This window comes from Pseudophryne corroboree, chromosome 1 (assembly GCF_028390025.1).
Source record: "Pseudophryne corroboree isolate aPseCor3 chromosome 1, aPseCor3.hap2, whole genome shotgun sequence".
NCBI classification, from domain to species: domain Eukaryota; kingdom Metazoa; phylum Chordata; class Amphibia; order Anura; family Myobatrachidae; genus Pseudophryne; species Pseudophryne corroboree.
In genome coordinates, this window is record NC_086444.1 from 63479400 (window position 1) to 63500030 (window position 20631).

Here is a 20631-nt window from a genome sequence, read left to right on the forward strand (position 1 = left end):
GGGAGAAATTGAAGGACGAGCTGTTGACGGGTCACGTTCCGCTTGAGTTGACAATTTACAAACCAGCAGGTCTTTGCACCTCTGCACACTTGTGTTTGCTGGAAAGAGAGATACAACGTAGGCTTTATACCTAGGATCGAGCACGGTGGCCAAAACGTAGTGCTGTGATTTCAACAGATTGACCACCCTTGAAGCCTGGAAAAATGAAGGGCTCCATCCACAAGTCCCACATACTTAGCGGAATCGCTCCATCTTAGCTCCTCCTCCAATTTATCCAGCTGCTTCTGCAAAAGCCTGATTAGGGGAATGACCTGACTCAAGCTGGCAGTATCTGAACTGACTTCACGTGTGGCAAGTTCGAAGGGTTGGAGAACCTTGCACAAGACGGAAATCATTCTCCACTGCGCTTGAGTCAGGTGCATTACCCCTCCTTTGCCTATATTGTAGGTGGATGTATAGGCTTGAATGGCCTTTTGCTGCTCCTCCATCCTCTGAAGCATATAGAGTGTTGAATTCCACCTCGTTACCACCTCTTGCTTCAGTTGATAACGGGGCAGGTTCAGGAGTGTTTGCTGGCGCTCCAGTCTTTGGCACGCAGTGGCAGAATGACGAAATTGGCCCACAATTTTTCGGGCCACCAACAGCATCTCCTGCACACCCCTCTCATTTTTCAAAAAATTCTGCGCCACCAAATTAATTGTATGTGTAAAACATGGGACATGCTGGAATTTGCCCAGATGTAATGCACGCACAATATTGGTGGCGTTGTCCGATATCACAAATGCCCAGGAGAGTCCAATTGGGGTAAGCCATTCTGCGATGATGTTCCTCAGTTTCCGTAAAAGAGGTTGTCAGCTGTGTACCTCTTAAGGAAAGCGGTGATACATAGCGTAGCCTGCCTAGGAACGAGTTGGCGTTTGCAGGATGCTGCTACTGGTGCCGCTGCTGTTGTTGCTGCGGGAGGCCATACATCTACCTAGTGGGCTGTTACAGTCATATAGTCCTTAGTCTGCCCTGTTTAACTTGTCCACATGTCCATGGTTAAGTGGACACTGGATACAACCGCATTTTGTAGGACACTGGTGACTGTTTTTCTGACCTCTGTGTACATTCTCTGTATCACCTGCCTAGAGAAGTGAAACCTAGATGGGATTTGATACTGGGGGCACACTAACTCAAACAATTCTCTAAGTCCCACTTAACTAATGGTGGATACCGGACGCACATCTAACACCAACATAGTTGTCAAGGCCTCGGTTATCTGCTTTGCAAAAGGATGACTGCTGTCATATTTCATCTTCCTCACAAAGGACTGTTGGACAGTCAATTGCTTACTGGAAGTAGTACAAGTGGTCTTCCGACTTCCCCTCTGGGATGACGATCGACTCCCAGCAGCAACAACAGCAGCGGCAGCAACAGCAGGCATACCACTCAAGAATCCTATGGAGCAATCCCGGTTAGGAGAGGACTCCTCAGTCTTGACAGTGACATGGACTGCAGGACTACTGACATTCCTGACTGAGGAGGAAGTTGACGTTGAGGGAGTTGGTGGTGTGGCTTGCAGGAGCTTGGGTACAGGAGGAAGATGGGATTTAGGTGTCAGTGGACTGATTAAGCTCTTCCCCAAAGTTTCACAACTTGACAATGACTTCTGATGAATGCACAGCAGGTGACGTATAAGGGAGGATGTTCCTAGGTGGTTAACATCCTTACCCTTACTTATTACAGATTGACAGAGGCAATAGATGGCTTGACACCTGTTGTCCGGATTTGTGGAGAAATAATTCCACACCGAAGAGGTGGATTTTTTGGTAGTTTGCCCAGACATCACAATGGGATTCTTCATCCCACGTCTCCCCCGGTGCCTGACTTAAACAAACCACATCACCATCAGAATCCTCATTGTCAACTTCCTCCTCAGTGCAAGCAACACCTATATCCTCATCCTGGTGTACTTCAACAGTGACATCTTCAATTTGAATATCAGGAACTGGGCTATGGGTGCTCCTTCCAGCACTTGCAATGGGCGTGCAAATGGTGGAAGGAACCACCTCTTTCTGTCCAGTCTTGGGAAGGTGAGGCATCGCAACTGTCGACACACTAGGACTCTTCTTGGGGATTTGTGATACCATCTCAGAACACACAGTTCTTTTCTGTGCTCTTTCCAGCTTAACTCTTTTAATTTTTCTAGCGGGAGGATGAGGGCTTCCATCGTCATGTGAAGCTGAACCACTAGCCATGAACATAGACCAGGGCCTCAGCTGTTCCTTGCCACTCCGTGTCGTAAATGGCATATTGGCAAGTTTACGTTTCTCCTCAGACGATTTAAAATTTATTTTTGTTTGTTCTTTTTACTGACCTTTGGCTTTTTAGATTTTACATGCCCTCTACTATCACATTGGGCATTGGCCTTGGCAGATGACGTTGATGGAATTTCATCGGCTATGTCATGGCTAGTGGCAGCAGCTTCAGCACAAGGAGGAAGTGGTTCTTCCTGATCTTTCCCTATTTTATCCTCAAAATTTTTGTTCTCCATTATTTTTTGGTTGTTATATAAGACAATATGCGGCACAGGAATGACTGGAATGACTGATGGACAGGACACTACCACTAGTCTGATGCAGCACAACACAAAAACACTGTAAGGGACTTGTGGTTGTTGTTATTATTATTATACGGCAGCAGTGGACATATAGCAGCAGCGTATATTGTCACTGGAATGACTGATGGACAGGACACTACAACTGGTCTTATGCAGCACAACACAACAACACTGTAAGGGACTTGTGGTTGTTGTTATTATTATACGGCAGCAGTGGACATATAGCAGCAGCGTATATAGTCACTGGAATGACTGATGGACAGGACACTACCACTGGTCTGATGCAGCACAACACAACAACACTGTAAGGGACTTGTGGTGGTTGTTGTTGTTATAATTATTATACGGCAGCAGTGGACATACAGTATAGCAGCAGCGTATATCATCACTGGAATGACTGATGGACAGGACACTACCACTGGTCTGATGCAGCACAACACAACAATACTGTAAGGGACTTGTGGTTATAATTATTATACGGCAGCAGTGGACATATAGCAGCAGCGTATATCATCACTGGAATGACTGATGGACAGGACACTACCACTGGTCTGATGCAGCACAACACAACACCACTTTATACAGCTACACTGGATATATGGCAACAGAGGACACCAACACTGTGACTGGCTGGACTGATGCAGCACAATACACTGATTACACTGGACTGGACAGCACAACACAGCACCACTTTATACAGCTACACTGGATATATGGCAGCAGAGGACACCAACACTGTGACTGGCTGGACTGATGCAGCACAATACACTGACTACACTGGACTGGACTGAGCAGCACATCACAGCACAAGACTCGCCACCCCACTTTCCCGCCCCCAGACAGACACTGAACACTGAGGACACGTCCTCTCAATACACTCTCCAAGACTGGAGTGAAAATGGGCATGACGCCAAAATCCAACGAGAATCCGACAGCGGGATGTTGACGTTTTGCCGCGTTCGGGTTTCTGAGTCAGGCAGGAAACCCGAGCCTGGCTCGGAACCGAACTCGGAAGGCAAAGTCCGGTAGGGTTCGGTTCCCTGAGAACCGAACCCGCTCATCACTGCAAATTTGGACCACAAAGCTACTGCAGTGATGTTTTCCCTAAAATACCAGTATGTACCTGGCTTCAGGTTATTTAAATGTATAAAATTCTTATTGTTGCAGACAATTGTACTTATTATAAATATCTTCTTTTCACTCAAATAATTACAATTATTTTTACATATTGATAAGGAATGCACCCATACTTGTTATTATTTTGAAATAATGTTGAAATAATGTACACAATATAATGAAATTATTCATGCAGTAATTATTTCTAATACTGTTAATCTCTGTAGTGTAAAACTACCATAAATCTTTCCTGTGTACTATCCTCTCTTCTTTTTCCCCTTTTATTAAAAATACCAGTCACTGTGTGATACGTTATATTTTGATAGGCACTCATATTGTATTATATTTAATGTTCACTTACTGATGAATCTATGCATTTTATTGCCTTCAGCTGTTGTGACTGTCTCAATAAACTTTATATTTAAAAAAAAAACTACAATAAATGCAAATTCCAACATAATAAAATGCTGACAAGTAGCTTTTCTAGCTCTAATCCCGAAGGGGGAAAAAATTAGTGAACGCAGGAAATATTTTTAGTCAATAGATGAAAAATTAGCAAATTAACGAATATCAAGATCAATTTGGCTACTAAATAAAATGATTGCAGTTCCACTCACCTCTATGTATTGTTTTGTTCTAAGTCAAGGTTTGTAAAAAAAACATTCACCAGTCAATTACTGTAGGTCCGTTCTGCCACCTCCCAACCCTCCACAAACTGCAAATGGCCTACCAGTCTAGCAGTGTGACGTTTTATGCCATTCGCAACTTCTGCTCAGTATTTGGGAAGGGACATCTGAGGATGCTGGCTCCTGCTTGGCTTCCATAGTCCATTGGGTTACCCAACTGTGGGGATTAAGGGGGAGATATATTAAGCCTCGAAGAGAGATAAAGTGGAGAACTGGCTTAAACCAAACAATCAATCAGCTTTAGTAAATCATTATTTAAACTGTGCTAGAAAAATTATAGCTGGGTCTATAGAGAGAGAAAGGAACGGGTGCTCGCCCACCATAGACCTTGCATAAAACTTCTTAAGGTGAGGCTCAGATATGAGGGAACCTAGTGGCTGCACACAATGCTGGATGAAGAACCCAATCCCTCCAACATGACCCCTTCCATCAGGTACAAAATGCTCCACTCCTGGGTTTCCCTCTTACTTTATGATTGCCATCAGGTGGCGAAACACCTTTCTTATCAATTAACTAGCTCAACATAGGTGTTAGCAATCATAAATGAAGAGGAACGCCCAGGAGTGGAGCCTTTTGTACCTGATGGAAGGGTCATGTTGAAGGTCCTGGAAAACCCCCACATCAGTCATGCTAACCCTAAAATCATGTGTCAACAGTATGGATGTCGACATTCTGACAATGTTACTGTATGTCAGTCCGAGGCGTAACTAGGGTTTTCGGAGCCCAGGGCAAGATGGAAAATGGTGCCCCCCCAAAAAAAACAAAAAAAAAACACCAAAAGAAGCATGTGCAAAAAAAATGGGCGTGGCCACACACCAGAAGGGGTGTGGCCACTGAAAATAGCCTACAGTGCCAGTTACATTGCCCCACAGTGCCAGGTACATGCCCCACAGTGCCAGTTACAATGCCCCACAGTGCTGGATACATGCCCCACAGTGCCAGTTACATTGCCCCACAGTGCCAGTTACATTGCCCCACAGTGCCGGATACATGCCCCACAGTGCCAGATACATGCCCCACAGTGCCAGTAACATTGCCCCACAGTGCCAGATACATGTCCCAGAGTGCCAGATACACAAGTCTCTCCTCTCCCGCCCCCCCCGTCAGTCACCCACCGCTGCGGCGCTATCACTCTGCTATGTGAGGGGAGGAGAGCGCAGCGCAGCGCCTCTCCTACCCCTCACCGCTCCAGGTCTCCGCTGGCGGCTGTGTGGCGCCGGTTCGCTAGCCAATCAGAGCTCGCGGACTGGCAGCCAATCAGGAGCCGGTACGCAAACTCTGATTGGCTAACGCCGGCGGAGACCGGACTAGCGCTGCTAGTGCTGGCAGCGGCGGTGAGGGGAAGGAGAGACGCTGCGCTCCCCTCCCCTCACATTTTGGCATGACGGGGGCGAGTGGGGCATGATGCCCTGGCCGCCGGCAGCGCCCCCCTCTCCTGGGCCTGCCAAGGCGCCCAGGGCACGTTCCCCACTCGCCCTACCCTAGTTACGCCTCTGATGTCAGTGTCATGATTGTGAATGTTAAATGTCATCATTTTGATGTAGAATTTCTGAATGTCAACTTTTTTTTTCCCCACGCATGTTCTGAAAGGCCACAGTCTACCTGTCCTTGAGGGTGTTAGAAAGGGAAATACTGTATGCTACAGATGAGCAGCCTTTATTCCTGCCTTTACTTCAGCAGGTCCTGTTTTTCATCCTGACTCAGCGATTAGATCAATAACATGCCACTTTCACAGAAGATAACCTGTAGCCTGTAACATTTCTGAAATTACATCTACTGTAGCTGGTAAAAATCTAAAATAAATTCTGGAATGGGATGAAGATTTGGACTATAGCAATATATTTATTTCTAATTAAAGGCTTTGCTCAGTGAATAAATTCTTAAGCCTATTTAGTCCCTCAGGCAGAAGAAGTCAATCTCTCGATACTAGCTGGTACGAGCTGTGTCTCTACGGGATTACTGACAGTTGAGGTCTGTGTTAGCAAGGTTGCATTGTGCTGCAGACTTTCATTTGTCTACAGAACTGTAGGTAAGAAAATGAAACTTATTAAAACCAAAGTATCCTTGTGGAGTAGCTGGTACGATGAGCTATCTGTCACACAGACTTCTTTCATGGATCTTTTCCATTCAACACATTTCTAAGGTATCCGTAAAAAGGACGACAGTCAATAGGTCGAGCACCAATGGTCGACTTGCATTAGGTCGACATGTTCAAAGGTCGACGCAATCACTGGGTCGACATGTAAAAGGTCGTCGGTGCTTATAGGCGATGGGGCCAAAAGTTCAACAGGCACAAATGGGCAACATGACAATGGGCGACACACATACATTTTTTTGCATTTTTCTCAACATTTTCATACTTTACCATCCACATGAAATACGATTGGGAATACTAACCTGTGCCGAATGCAGCCGAAGCAGAGCACCTTGCCCGCGGCAATGCTGTGTCGACAATTTTCCATGTCAACCTTTTCATGTTGACCTTTTGAACCTGTTGACCTTTTCCATTGTCTACGTTTTAACTGTAGAGTTTTTGAGCCTGTCAACTTTTCCATGTCAACTATATGGGGTCAACCTATTGACTGTTGACCTAATTGACTGTTGACCTAAGGACCCATACCCCATCCCCATTTTTAAAACCTAGTTTTGCTTTTCAATGAAAGTATGTTTCAAACCCTATAAAATTAGACAATCTATGTGGGGTTCAACTCCCAACCAAGGCACTAGCTGAGCAGAATTTGTGGGGGAGATTTATCAAAACTGTACTGGCAGATTAATTGGCGTCTGACAAGACGAATGATGTGTGTACATTTTGATGGAAATTAATATTGTAAACTCCACTGGGGCAGAGACTGATGTGAGTGACTGAAATATTCTCTATAAAGATCTGCAGAATATACTGTATGTGCGCTATATAAATAACTGTTAACAAATAACTGTATCATACAGAAAGTATTAGCAAATACAGTAGTACATAAGCACCTACCTACTTGTTCAGGCCATTCTTCTGGAGATTCTAGAGGTGGAGTATGTCCTGGTGGGAGGTGCAGGAATGTATCACCTTCTAATGTACTTTGAAACCACTGGAGGGTGTGCATTTCTTTTATATTTTGAAGGTGGCTACTGCCTTCTTTTTGGATCTGTACCCCACGAAGAGGGGGGTTGATGGGGACAAATATCCCCATTTGTCACATGAGGAGCCAAGGGGGGCCATGCCTCATAATGCTAAATTTAGTAATAAGAATTAACTATTTCCTGTTTAAGATATAAAGATATAGATAGATAGATAGATAGATAGACATATATATACACACATATATATACACTATGTATATATATATATATATATATATTGTCATGACTGTAATTTTGTGAACCTGTGTTAGTGCAGTCTGTGCGGGCAGCTGGAGAACTATGTGAATATTAGGCTGGTCTGTAGGAATCAGTGAGAAGAAGGAGCAATCCCTGACCAGGGATCGAACCCGGGCCTCGGCAGAGGAAGCCGTATCCTGACCACTGGATCACCAGGGACTTTGATAGCAGGATGAATGTATAGGTGAGACTGTACTGGATATAGTGTCACAGGAGTAGGTGCTTATGTACTCGAGGTTACTGGCAAGATAGTAAGACGGACTGGTTACTGGTGAGACTGGGATGCAACTGTAATGCGTGCTGGTACCGGATATAACTGGAAACGCAACTGAAAGTAGGACGATGACTGTGGCTATAACTCTAATACGAGGCTGAAGAACCCTGCGGCTGTGATGGTAGAACACTGCAGCTGTGGTTTCCAGTTGAGACTGTGGAACACTGCACCGTGCCTTTAAGATGAAACACTGCAACTGTGCCTTTAAGTGGAGACTGCGGAACACTGTACTGTGCCTTTAAGATGAAACACTGCAACTGTGCCTTTAAGTGGAGATGGTGGAATACTGTACTGTGCCTTTAAGTGGAGATGGTGGAATACTGTACTGTGCCTTTAAGTTGAAACTCGTGGAAATACTGGATATCAATGGCAACACAAATGTAATCCAAACTGGGTAACAAAGAAACAGAGTTTTTACAGGAACTGAAGTACAAGGGTTACCTTTAGGGAGCTCAGCTTCAAAGCTCACACAGAGCTGTGTGTGACACGAGGAACTGGCCCAGTTTCCAACTCAGTCTCCCGACTTATACTTTCTGGTCCTTGGTGATTGGTGAGCAGTGTCAGGTGATGCAGAGAGTCTCAGGCTGGCAGAGGATTGGACAGCTCTGGGTCAGGTGAACAGTCACTGTCATGTGAGTACTCTAGACTAGGCTGTGATGTGGAGTGAGGCCTAGCAGGCCGAGATAACACTGAAGCCTGAACTTCTGCAAACATAGGATGCTGGCTTTTAGGCCTAAACTTCAGATTGCTGAATTCAGACTCACACAGGAGATCACCACAGGTGGAGCTCGTTAACTGTTACCTTCCAGGCAGAGAACTCTGGAAACTCATGGTGCTGACAAGCTGTTTATCTCAGTGAGCAAAAAGGCACAGGATCCGGGACAGATGGCAGGGGTAAGTCACCAAATACGAGAACTACAGTCAGGATCGTGACAGTACCCCCCTCTTCAAGGGTGGACTCCGTACACCCATCTTTGGTCTTAGAGGAACTTGATGAATAACTTGTACACAAAGATTCAGAAAAGTGGAAACCTGAGGGTCCAGAAACAAAACTTAAGCTGAATTCTTCAGAAGTCTTCCTGATCTTCATCTTCTGAACAGGTAGACCATCCATCATTGACAAAACTGGAATTTCCTTCATCTGAAAGGACTGAAGAATAAACTGTAGAAGGTTCCTTTCCTAGATTAGTAGTACAAGAGGATTGTGCTTTTGAAGCTAGCACTCCACTAAGGCTTAAATTAAATCTTGTTCTATAACGAGGACTTTTCATACAGAGACCTGTAGAGTTTTTTGGTAATTCTGGAACCACTTCCTGCGTTAAAGCATAACAGGAATGAACGGGACCTCCCAGAAAAGGAGTAGCATCATAAACTGGATCAAATTCAGAGTCTGAGTCCAAGTCTATTGGAAGATACCAGTCTTCTTTGGGAGTAACTACATCCGTTTTGTAAGCTGCATTAACAAGTTCAGAACACCACAAGGAACTTGGAGTGGAATCCATGGAAACATAATTAACTCTTAAATCAACAGGCTGTTGTCTTTGTACTGTTTCCCAACTCTTGGCATCCCTGAAATTCCTAATGTATTGGTTCATCAAGGCATTATCTAGCTCAGAAAGCGATGGGTCAGAAAATGGAGCATTGGCTGAATGTTCTGAAGACTGAGTGGAGGATGAAATTGGACTCAAGGAAACAGATGCCACTGAAACATTAGACTGAGGTACACATTCAGGCATTAGGTCAATAGTCTTGGTATTTTTCTTGACTTTAGATGCTACAGCAGAATTATCCCGACATCGATGAGAAAATATCCTTTCTGAAGTTGCCTCGCTGGAATCCTCAAATGAGGCTGAAAAGTCACTTGAAATCTCATTCTGGATGGAGATGCTAGTAATTTTCCCTGAAGCTGCGACACTCGCGCCTGCGACTGAGGCAAATGACTCTGATGACTGGATTGAGGAAGCAACATCAGTATCCTTCTCAGCAATATTAGTCTGAAGTCCTTTATCCGAATCAGCAGATGGAACATTAGGTTGCTCAGACAAGCTTAGGGACAAAGCTGAGAAAACTGTACTCAGATCGGTATCCAGCTCTGTAGCACGTTCAGACTTTAAGTGAGTAGCCTTGGGATTTTTCTTGACTTTGGCGGCTACAGCAGAATTATTCCGACATTGATGAGAAGAGGTATTAGATTTCCCTGCAGAAGCTGTGGACTCAATGCTGGAACACGAGGAAACAGAATCAGAGACAGACTGAAGTCTAATTTTAGAACTAGATGGTGAAAGTCCTTTACTCGGACCAATGCTTGGAATTGGTTTGAGTCCAGATGAGCTTGAACAGACTGAAACTGGAGAAATCTTTGGCTGGACGAGTAGGACTGGATTGGATCCAAGGATACTTGAATTGGCTGGACCCAAAGGAGACTGACCAGGCTGGTCCTGGAGTATCGCTGGGCCGGATGGAACCGGGACGGACTGACCAGGTTGGGCCTGGAGTTTTGCTGGACCGGCTGGAACCAGGACGGACTGACCAGGCAGGGCCTGGAGTATTGCTGGACCGGCTGGAACCGTGACGGACTGACCAGGCAGGGCCTGGAGTATTGCTGGACCGGCTTGAAACCGGGACGGACTGACCAGGCGGAGCCTGGAGTATTGTTGGACCGGCTGGAACCGGGACGGACTGACCAGGCTGGGCCTGGAGTATTGCTGGACCGGCAGGAGCCGGGACGGGCTGACCAGGCTGAGCCTGGAGTATTGCTGGACCGGTTGGAACCGGTACGGACTGACCAGGCTGAGCCTGGAGTATTGCTGGACCGGCTGGAACCAGGACGGACTGACCAGGTGGAGCCTGGAATATTGCTTGACCGGCAGGAGCCCTTTCTTCACGGGGCTGAACTAAGGCAGGAGCCCCCTCTTCACAGGGCTGAACTGAGGCAGGAGCCCCCTCTTCACGGGGCTGGGCTGAGGCAGGAGCCCCCTCTTCACGGGGCTGGGCTGAGGCAGGAGCCCCCTCTTCATGGGGCTGGGCTGAGGCAGGAGCCCCCTCTTCACGGTGCTGGGCTGAGGCAGGAGCCCCCTCTTCACGGGGCTGGGCTGAGGCAGGAGCCCCCACTTCATGGGGCTGGGCTGAGGCAGGAGCCCCCACTTCATGGGGCTGGGCTGAGGCAAGAGCCCCCACTTCACGGGGCTGGGCTGCACTCTGAAGACTCTCTGGGGCTGGACCCTCTGAACCCCTCACTGGGGCTGGACGCTCAGAACCCCTCACTGGGGCTGGACGCTCGGAACCCCTCACTGGGGCTGGACGCTCGAAACCACTCACTGGGGCTGAAGACACGGACGCCCCTCCTTGGGATGAAGACACGGACGCCCCTCCTTGGGCTGAAGACACGGACGCCCCTCCTTGGGCTGAAGACACAGACGCCCCTCCTTGGGCTGAAGACACGGACGCCCCTCCTTGGGCTGTAGACATGGATGCCCCTCCTTGGGCTGTAGACACGGACTCCTCTGTGACTCTAAATGGCTTGAACATTCTTCTCTGGATACCCAACTTGGAATAAGGTCTTTTAATCACCGGACCCCAGTCATAAATTTGAGTCACTTTCAGAGTAGCCTTCTTGATACCCCCCGTCAGCAGTAGCAGGATCGGCTACTGTGGATGACTTGTAGACATGAGCTCTATGATACTGAGATTTGTCACCATTTCCTGGCTTGCGAAGAATGCAATCTTTAACAAAATGACCGGAATTTCCACAGTAAAGACAGAGGTGTAGCTCCCTACGCCGCTGACGTTCAGCTTCAGAGAGCTTGGGCCGTGGATAGCTCTGATGAAAAACTTTTCCTTGCACAGAGGAAGAGACTCTATTAACTGGATGGGACAAAACAGGATCAACAACATTGGTAGTATTCCTGAAGAGATCAGGCATCACAGAAAGAATACTAGACAAAAGTTCTTGTAACTGTAATAACATCTGGTAGAAAATCTGCAGTTGGTCAGGAGTCTTAGTGCAGAAGGTCAGAGAATCTCTGGAGAACGAATTCCGCTGCAGACACTGTGCCAATTGATGCTGAGTAGACTCCAAACCCTCCAATCGTCCCGCAATATTGCTTAGGAGGTCCTGCGTCAGACAAACACTTTCGGTCGGGTCCATGGGGCCAGTTCCTACTGTCTTGACTGTGATTTTGTGAACCCGGTGTTAGTGCAGTCTGTGCGGGCAACTGGAGAACTATGTGAATATTAGGCTGGTCTGTAGGAATCAGTGAGAAGAAGGAGCAATCCCTGACCGGGGATCGAACCCGGGCCTCGGCAGAGGAAGCCGTATCCTGACCACTGGATCACCAGGGACTTTGATAGCAGGATGAATGTATAGGTGAGACTGTACTGGATATAGGCCCTCATTCCGAGTTGTTCGCTCGGTATTTTTCATCGCATCGCAGTGAAAATCCGCTTAGTACGCATGCGCAATGTTCGCACTGCGACTGCGCCAAGTAACTTTACTATGAAGAAAGTATTTTTACTCATGGCTTTTTCTTCGCTCCGGCGATCGTAATGTGATTGACAGGAAATGGGTGTTACTGGGCGGAAACACGGCGTTTCAGGGGCGTGTGGCTGAAAACGCTACCGTTTCCGGAAAAAACGCAGGAGTGGCCGGAGAAACGGTGGGAGTGCCTGGGCGAACGCTGGGTGTGTTTGTGACGTCAACCAGGAACGACAAGCACTGAACTGATCGCACAGGCAGAGTAAGTCTGGAGCTACTCTGAAACTGCTAAGTAGTTAGTAATCGCAATATTGCGAATACATCGGTCGCAATTTTAAGAAGCTAAGATTCACTCCCAGTAGGCGGCGGCTTAGCGTGTGTAACTCTGCTAAATTCGCCTTGCGACCGATCAACTCGGAATGAGGGCCATAGTGTCACAGGAGTAGGTGCTTATGTACTCGAGGTTACTGGCAAGATAGTAAGACGGACTGGTTACTGGTGAGACTGGGGTGCAACTGTAATGCGTGCTGGTACCAGAAATAACTGGAAACGCAACTGAAAGTAGGACGATGACTGTGGCTATAACTCTAATACGAGGCTGAAGAACCCTGCGGCTGTGATGGTAGAACACTGCAGCTGTGGTTTCCAGTTGAGACTGTGGAACACTGCACCGTGCCTTTAAGATGAAACACTGCAACTGTGCCTTTAAGTGGAGACTGTGGAACACTGTATTGTGCCTTTAAGATGAAACACTGCAACTGTGCCTTTAAGGGGAGATGGTGGAATACTGTACTGTGCCTTTAAGTGGAGATGGTGGAATACTGTACTGTGCCTTTAAGATGAAACACTGCAACTGTGTCTTTAAGTGGAGATGGTGGAATACTGTACTGTGCCTTTAAGTGGAGATGGTGGAATACTGTACTGTGCCTTTAAGTTGAACTCGTGGAAATACTGGATGTCAATGGCAACACAAATGTATCCAAACTGGGTAACAAAGAAACAGAGTTTTTACAGGAACTGAAGTACAAGGGTTACCTTTAGGGAGCTCAGCTTCAAAGCTCACACAGAGCTGTGTGTGACACGAGGAACTGGCCCAGTTTTCAACTCAGTCTCCCGACTTATACTTCCTGGTCCTTGGTGATTGGTGAGCAGTGTCAGGTGATGCAGAGAGTCTCAGGCTGGCAGAGGATTGGACAGCTGTGGGTCAGGTGAACAGTCACTGTCATGTGAGTACTCTAGACTAGGCTGTGATGTGGAGTGAGGCCTAGCAGGCTGAGAGAACACTGAAGCCTGAACTTCTGCAAACATAGGATGCTGGCTTTTGGGCCTAAACTTCAGATTGCTGAATTCAGACTCACACAGGAGATCACCACAGGTGGAGCTCGTTAACTATTACCTTCCAGGTAGAGAACTCAGGAAACTCATGGTGCTGACAAGCTGTTTATCTCAGTGAGCAAAAAGGCACAGGATCCGGGACAGATGGCAGGGGTAAGTCACCAAATACGAGAACTACAGTCAGGATCGTGACATATATACACATTATTTAGCAGTTGGAATATTCACAGATGTATTATGTACAGCTCAATGCGTTTCAGTGCACCTGGCAACTTCATCAGGGGCAGTTCACAATTTATGGTTATATTACTCTTACAGAGGCACTCACAAGTCCAAAATTTTAGCACATATTTTAATTTCCTGTACTTTTCAAAAATACATTTTAACAAAAAGTTTTACAGGTACATTTAAGGAACAGCAGCAGGAAAAAACAGCACTATGATTTAAAAATGATCTTATTATCAATTGCTACAGTACATAGCATTGAAAGAAAAATGCGGTGAAAAGACCTTTGTAACTTATTACAATCAATATGAATGGACTAGTGATGCAATTAGGTAGCACAAATACAGTATGGCATTATGTAACGAGCCGTTATTCCAAAATACCCACAGGAAATCACTCACCCTTAACCTGCTTTGTAATACCAAACGGATACATGGAAATTACATGTTCATCTTTGCATTATAACTTAACATTACAATTAATTATTGGCAATATAATTAGGATACAGGAAAAAGTTTGTGTAAAATCACTAACAGATCACTAACAACTGAAATCAGCAATTATCTCAGAACTGGAAAGTTTGGCACCCAGATGTCCTTAAACTGAAAAGATATTGACCTCAATGTCATAAACATGTCAGTTTCAAATGGAAAGTTGTTGGAAAAATCTCTAATTTATACAATATGCCGCTTGATTGACATGTTTAATGAGAAAACAGCTGTGGTACTCTCAAGGGGGATGGCTAATTTTGAAGAGATCAGCAGATACCGTCTTCTAGATAGTTCTATAAAAATATAGTCTTTAGATGTTTTGTGCATCCTCCAACTGTCGGTTATTGGTGTGTTTATACTTTTTCCTTATATCATAACGGTGGGACTGAGGTATTTGTTAAACCAGTGGAGCGAAGCATTTTGTGAGATATTTCATGCCAATAACAACCACAAATAAACACTTTTAATTTCCCTGATGGTTTAGTAGCATTGCTGTCTGAGGTCTTGCGTTGTGTCTATATTCAGAGAGACGGGGGTGGCAGTGGCTGTCAATGACATGGAGACAAGCCAACTGGCAGAGTCTCCTGAGACCTTAGGCAATTTAACATAACACAGATTAAGTCTCAAGAGCTGAGATGTTCGGACAAGGAAAAAAGTTCTAAGGTTAATTACATATTCAATATTTTCAGCATTTTCTGCCACCAGAAATCATTGTTGTTCTCTGTGGCACCCATTGGGATATCATGGGTTAATCTCATTCTAGTGCAAAGGCCAGTGATTAAACCTTTGATGCTATGCATAAGAAATTTAGCTACGCCAGAATTTTCATTAAGCTGTATTTTTCCTTTGAATAAATTGAAATCAACTGTTCAGTTCTGTAACTAGTTATTTTACTTTGCTGAATGTATTCTTTTATCCTGTAGGTGAAAATAAGAGCCCATTTCTCAGCCCTCACCTGACCTACAGGAACACGTTGCAATACTTTATAAGTGATCTACAATTAATTTAGTTACAGTACAGTGTTATTAAAAGAAAAAAAAGTTTCTGCATTTTGTATGTTGTTTGTGGAATTAAAGTGCTATAAATGATGATTTTTTTTTAAATGATAAGTTAAAGGCAGAATTAAGTTGCTACTGATATGTTAAAATCAGAATGACGTTACTGTGCTAGGTGTCAAATCTGAAAGACAGCATTTTCACCTGACATGTTACATTCTGCTATCGAGAATGCTCTTCTTTGAATGGAAACATAAACTGTATTTGACAGAAACTGTATTTGTCCACAGTGGAGGACACATTGAACAATGGTAACGCTATTCAAGTGAATGCTGTTCTTTGAATAGAAATATAGTAAGATTTTGGCCACAATGGAGGACACATTGAACAACTGCAATGCAATTGAAAATGGTGTGTGTGTGCCACTTAAAAGGCTACTTACAGGTAGGTCCGCAGCAATAAGGGAAGCACTGGCACAGCAGGAGTTAAGTGTTGACCCTTGTCTGACTACGTAGTCTTGATACTGATGGCTGATTGGGCAGGGCAGCCTGGGAGCAGAGGAGCCTTGTGAGAAGAAGAAAGAGGAGTCTGGAGAAGTGACTGGAGGTGCTGGACGCATGCTGAGTGAGGAGCAGAGCGGGAGCTGAGAACGGATGCCAACCACAGGGTTAAGCTAGGCGGTGAGAGCAGCACATCAGAGTAGAAGCAGTAGGGTGATACTGGAGAGCCAAGAGCCAGGCGAGCGAGCATGAGACATCTCAACTGGACACCGCCAGGCCTAGTGAAAGGTGCAGACGCTGTGGCCATCTTGTAATAGTGAGGATCTGTTGAAACTGGTCCAGCAAGTGAATACCTCCGTCCTGAAGTTCTGAGTGAGTACATTGAGACTGATTGTGACCCAAGCCACCCAGCCTAAATATCCAAGTTATCACATGTTGTGCAGTGTAAAGGGTGCAGCTATCATAGCACCATATCCACAAATTAATCCCTGTTTAGGGGGCAGTAAAGGTAACATCCCCCTGCTTTAGCATTGTTGGGACACAAAGAACTGAGCGGTTGATACAAGTGCACGTGAGATATTCAATTTAGAAATGTCTGAGACATTTGTGCAAATGAAAGTAAGATCTTTTAACTGAAAGAGACTGACTATATTTAACCAATAGATCCTCATTGCCCACTGAGTTATATTTGTCAGGAGACACTATATTCCCTTCGCTAGCTAAATCCTCTTGTGAATAGAACTGAGATACATTGACATTATTATAGCCTAGGATTAGTTCTATAATTGTGTGCCAATTCCCCTATTGCAACGCTGTGGCACCACAGACTTTTTACAAGCGCTCCAACATTATTTGCCTGTGAAGATCAGTACACCTTAGCTAGGGAAAGCTAGAAATGTTGTCATTGTCATTGTCAAATGTGTTTTGTATCACTCTCATCACTACCACATTATAGATTGTAATTATAATTCTTATATGCCAATATCTGCGATTTAACTGATTGTCTTTTGCATTTTTGAATGATCCAATGTAGTGTGAACTGTAGGCAGTTGTCTTCTCTTTATTCTTCTTTGATGCCCAATTCTTCTTGTGATTATCTAAATTTAATGGCAATAAATCAATCATCATCTTCGATCCAGAGTTCATTGTGGCTCAATAAAAAAACATCCTGTTGGAATTGCTCACTCACTCTTGTTTCGTATTAATCAATCAATCCTACCTCTATGAAGATGGTACTACAGAACAAGGTATGGGGAGAAACATTTCAGGGGAAAGGTCTGTCCCATAGCTACCCTACACCTGTGATACCTCTCTCAACCACTTAGACATACCCACCAACCCCGGGGTGTTACAAATACCATACCGGCTTTTCACAAAGTGCTTGACAACACCTCCCGCTGACCTTCATGCCATCTTAAACTGTAATCCCAGGTCCTTCTGTGTTGTTTACATTATATCACCATCCTTTCTGCAGTATACAGAAGATTCTGCTTTTGGATTTTTGTGTCCCACTTTCATTATTTTACATTGTGATATAACAAATTTAAGATTCCTAATTTCAGCCTGTTTGTCTATTTTCTCTCACTCAATCTGTATTATTTTACTTTATTTCGGAGTATTACTCATGATACAAATCTGCATAATGGGCCTGATTCAAAGAAGGACGCAGTTCACATTACTGCTGCATCCAAACATGCTGCAGCAATGCTAAAATATGCTAATGTCAAAGATGGCATCTTGTGTTAAGCGGCGACTCCTGTTGGCTTATGTGATCCGCTTTTGCGTCCATAGACACAGCATTGGATCACACTACAAAAACATCGGCCACTAAGTGAGCCTGAGGTTGCTCATTTGGCTGTTGCAAGAAAATCTGCGTCAAAAGTCGCAGATCCTGGCCTCTGCACTCCCAGAAAATAGGGACAACATGCATCCATTTTTGAGAATGATGGACATCCCCACCCCTAGTTAGACCCCAAATGACCCCTGTCAATCAGGCTGTGGCTTTGGGGATCTGCGAGAGTTCTTGCTGTAGAAGACAGCGCATGCTCAGTACAGATCCTGTGAATGCACCAATTTCTAACATCAGATTGCATGCTGCTCTAAATAAGGCCCAATATCCCTAAAGAATAAATAAAGAAACCTGGACTTAGGACAAGTCCCTGAGCTATGCCATTTGTTACCAGTCCATCATCAATAAACCTTTATCCATTACATTTTCATTGAGGCAAATCCAAGGATTTTCAGTTTCTAAATTATTTTTTTGTGGGATATCAGATAAAAAAAATATAATATATATGCACTGATAAATCCATAAATATGCTGGGAGTTTAATTAGCACCTTAGTGTGCATGTGAGTCCATGTGAAAGGAACTATAGATTGTAAGCTCCCCTGCGGATGTGAATTCCTAAATATTGTTGAAAGAGGATTGTGCTACTGCGCAGACTGCAGTCTACCTGTCCTCCAAAGAGTCTTCATGCCCTATCCAAAGAAGGCCGCAGAGATCACTACTGAGTATGTGCAGCGGCCAACTTGTCTCCCAAGTATGCAAGACTGTATAATGTGACATGGTGCGAGACGTCTCCTGCTTAGCTCATATAAGACCCTTGGTTAATACCTGCAAATGAAGCTAATCCAGCATCCCTGCATCACTCCCAACCATTTGCAGCATACACTCACCAGCTGGTGGACTGTATGAAACGCCTCTATGCTCAAGCCCAGCTCCATCAGCAGTGTACATGTAACAGTGAGTACGGCTGTACCTGCTATCGGCATTTGCTGATGTGTGCCTATATAATTCTGAAAAATCAACACCAGCTCATGCGTAATTTCTAACAGGTTATGGGCAGAGGCACACAAGGTGAAGTACTGTACTTATAGTTAAAGTACACAAGCCCCAAGCTACTAGGATGCCCAGGGCAGCATACAGAGACCATCTTAAGCATATGTGAAGTGCAGACTGCAGAGTGAGGACAGCACATATTGTTTCCCATGCACTGTGGTCGCACATAAGCTAGTCAGTACACAGTAGTTACAAAGAAAACAGAGTGAAGAAAGCAGAGTGTTTCCAGTGCAGTGTAGTAGTGCAGAAGCTGTTTAGTGAACAAAGGCTGCATACCGTAGTTATGTCTGTAAGAAGCATGAATACAGGAGCTATACCCATAAAGGTATTTATCAAACTAAAACCTGGAAATGCAATTGAAGCATGAAAGATTGTGGAAGGTTACAATAGATAGATCCTGGTGCAGACCCAAGCCGAGATGAGGGTCAAAGGTACTATTGGTTTAAGTGTGGAGTAATATGTATACACTATTATACATGGGAAGACATGTGGATAACACTACAGGCAGCATACCAAGATGGAGGTCTCATGAGGAGAATACATTTAAGATGTGTATTGTATAACACAATATTTAGTGAATTTAGCAGTATGAGTTACTGATTACATAGACTAAATGGAGTCTGTTTCTCAGCAATTAACATCTGTTGGAGTCAAAATAGATGATGAAGAGATTGCTACAGCAGTGTTAGAGAACAATACTTGCCAACTATTGTTCTTTCCTCTCCAGGAGAAGCCCAGAGAGGAGTTGCAGGTGGGCAGATATAGTGCTGGTTATTCGCATCATTTGGCCACACCCATTAGCGGCAATATGCAGCAAATTGCGCATATTTAAATAAGGGACAGGGCCAAAATGATCCGATTACAATAGAGTTGCACCACAAGGCCCCACCCCCTCTGCAATGACTGTGGATTACTGGTATTAATCTCACCATTCTGCCCATTTCATTAGGTAGTGGGCAGTATACGGGAGGGGTACCCACTCTTTTGGGGGTATGGAGGACTACCTGAAAATTCATGTGTTTCCTGCAGGATTCGGGAGAGTAGACAAGTATGTACAGTACAGAACTTGATGCCTGGGGTTGTCTTCCTTGTTGTGGCGTTGGAAGCAAACACAGCTAAATTAACCATAGATAGTCAGAGCAAAGTTACTACACTTCCAAACAGGGCTGGCAACAGAATTATTTGGGCCCGGTACAGGTGTCCCCTTTGACCCCTCCTGTCGCAGGCCCTGCTTCCAAGAACATGTGCCCTGTAAGACAATAGCTGAGACTACTGCATTGCATAGAAAAAGCGAAAAATTAAGAAAATTCAAGTGCAGGTACAGTACTACAACTGACACAAGATAGGTCACAGAGCAATTGAGTGCATACACAAAATTGTGAATCTTTTGCATAGGAAGAAATACAATGACAAAGATTAATTAGCCCTGAGTGTTAATGGTGCTATAAGTCTCATTAGTGTACATCATCTGGACTCCAAGACTTATCTATAGAGATATAATAATAATAATAATAATTATTATTATTATTATTATTATTATAACAATAATAATAATAATATTGCTTTTCTGCACCAAGGGACACTAATATTAATTATATACTCCAATTATATAGTGTAAAATAATATGCTGATGCTATATAGGGAAATGTTAATAAATAAATGGGATAAAATATCTCACATTGCAAATTCTAAGATTAGAACAAGTTACCAAGAAGCAGTCA

At 44.5% G+C, this 20631-nt stretch overlaps 1 long non-coding RNA gene across 1 annotated transcript in view; it reads right to left on the reverse strand.

Moving 5' to 3' along the window:
• Nucleotides 1–20631, reverse strand: part of LOC134921850 (uncharacterized) — a 31351-nt gene that overhangs the window by 8628 nt on the left and 2092 nt on the right. Inside the window, exon 2 of the long non-coding RNA XR_010177502.1 lies at nucleotides 4336–4561. This is a non-coding gene — a long non-coding RNA (uncharacterized LOC134921850). The remainder of the gene's footprint in view (nucleotides 1–4335; nucleotides 4562–20631) is intronic.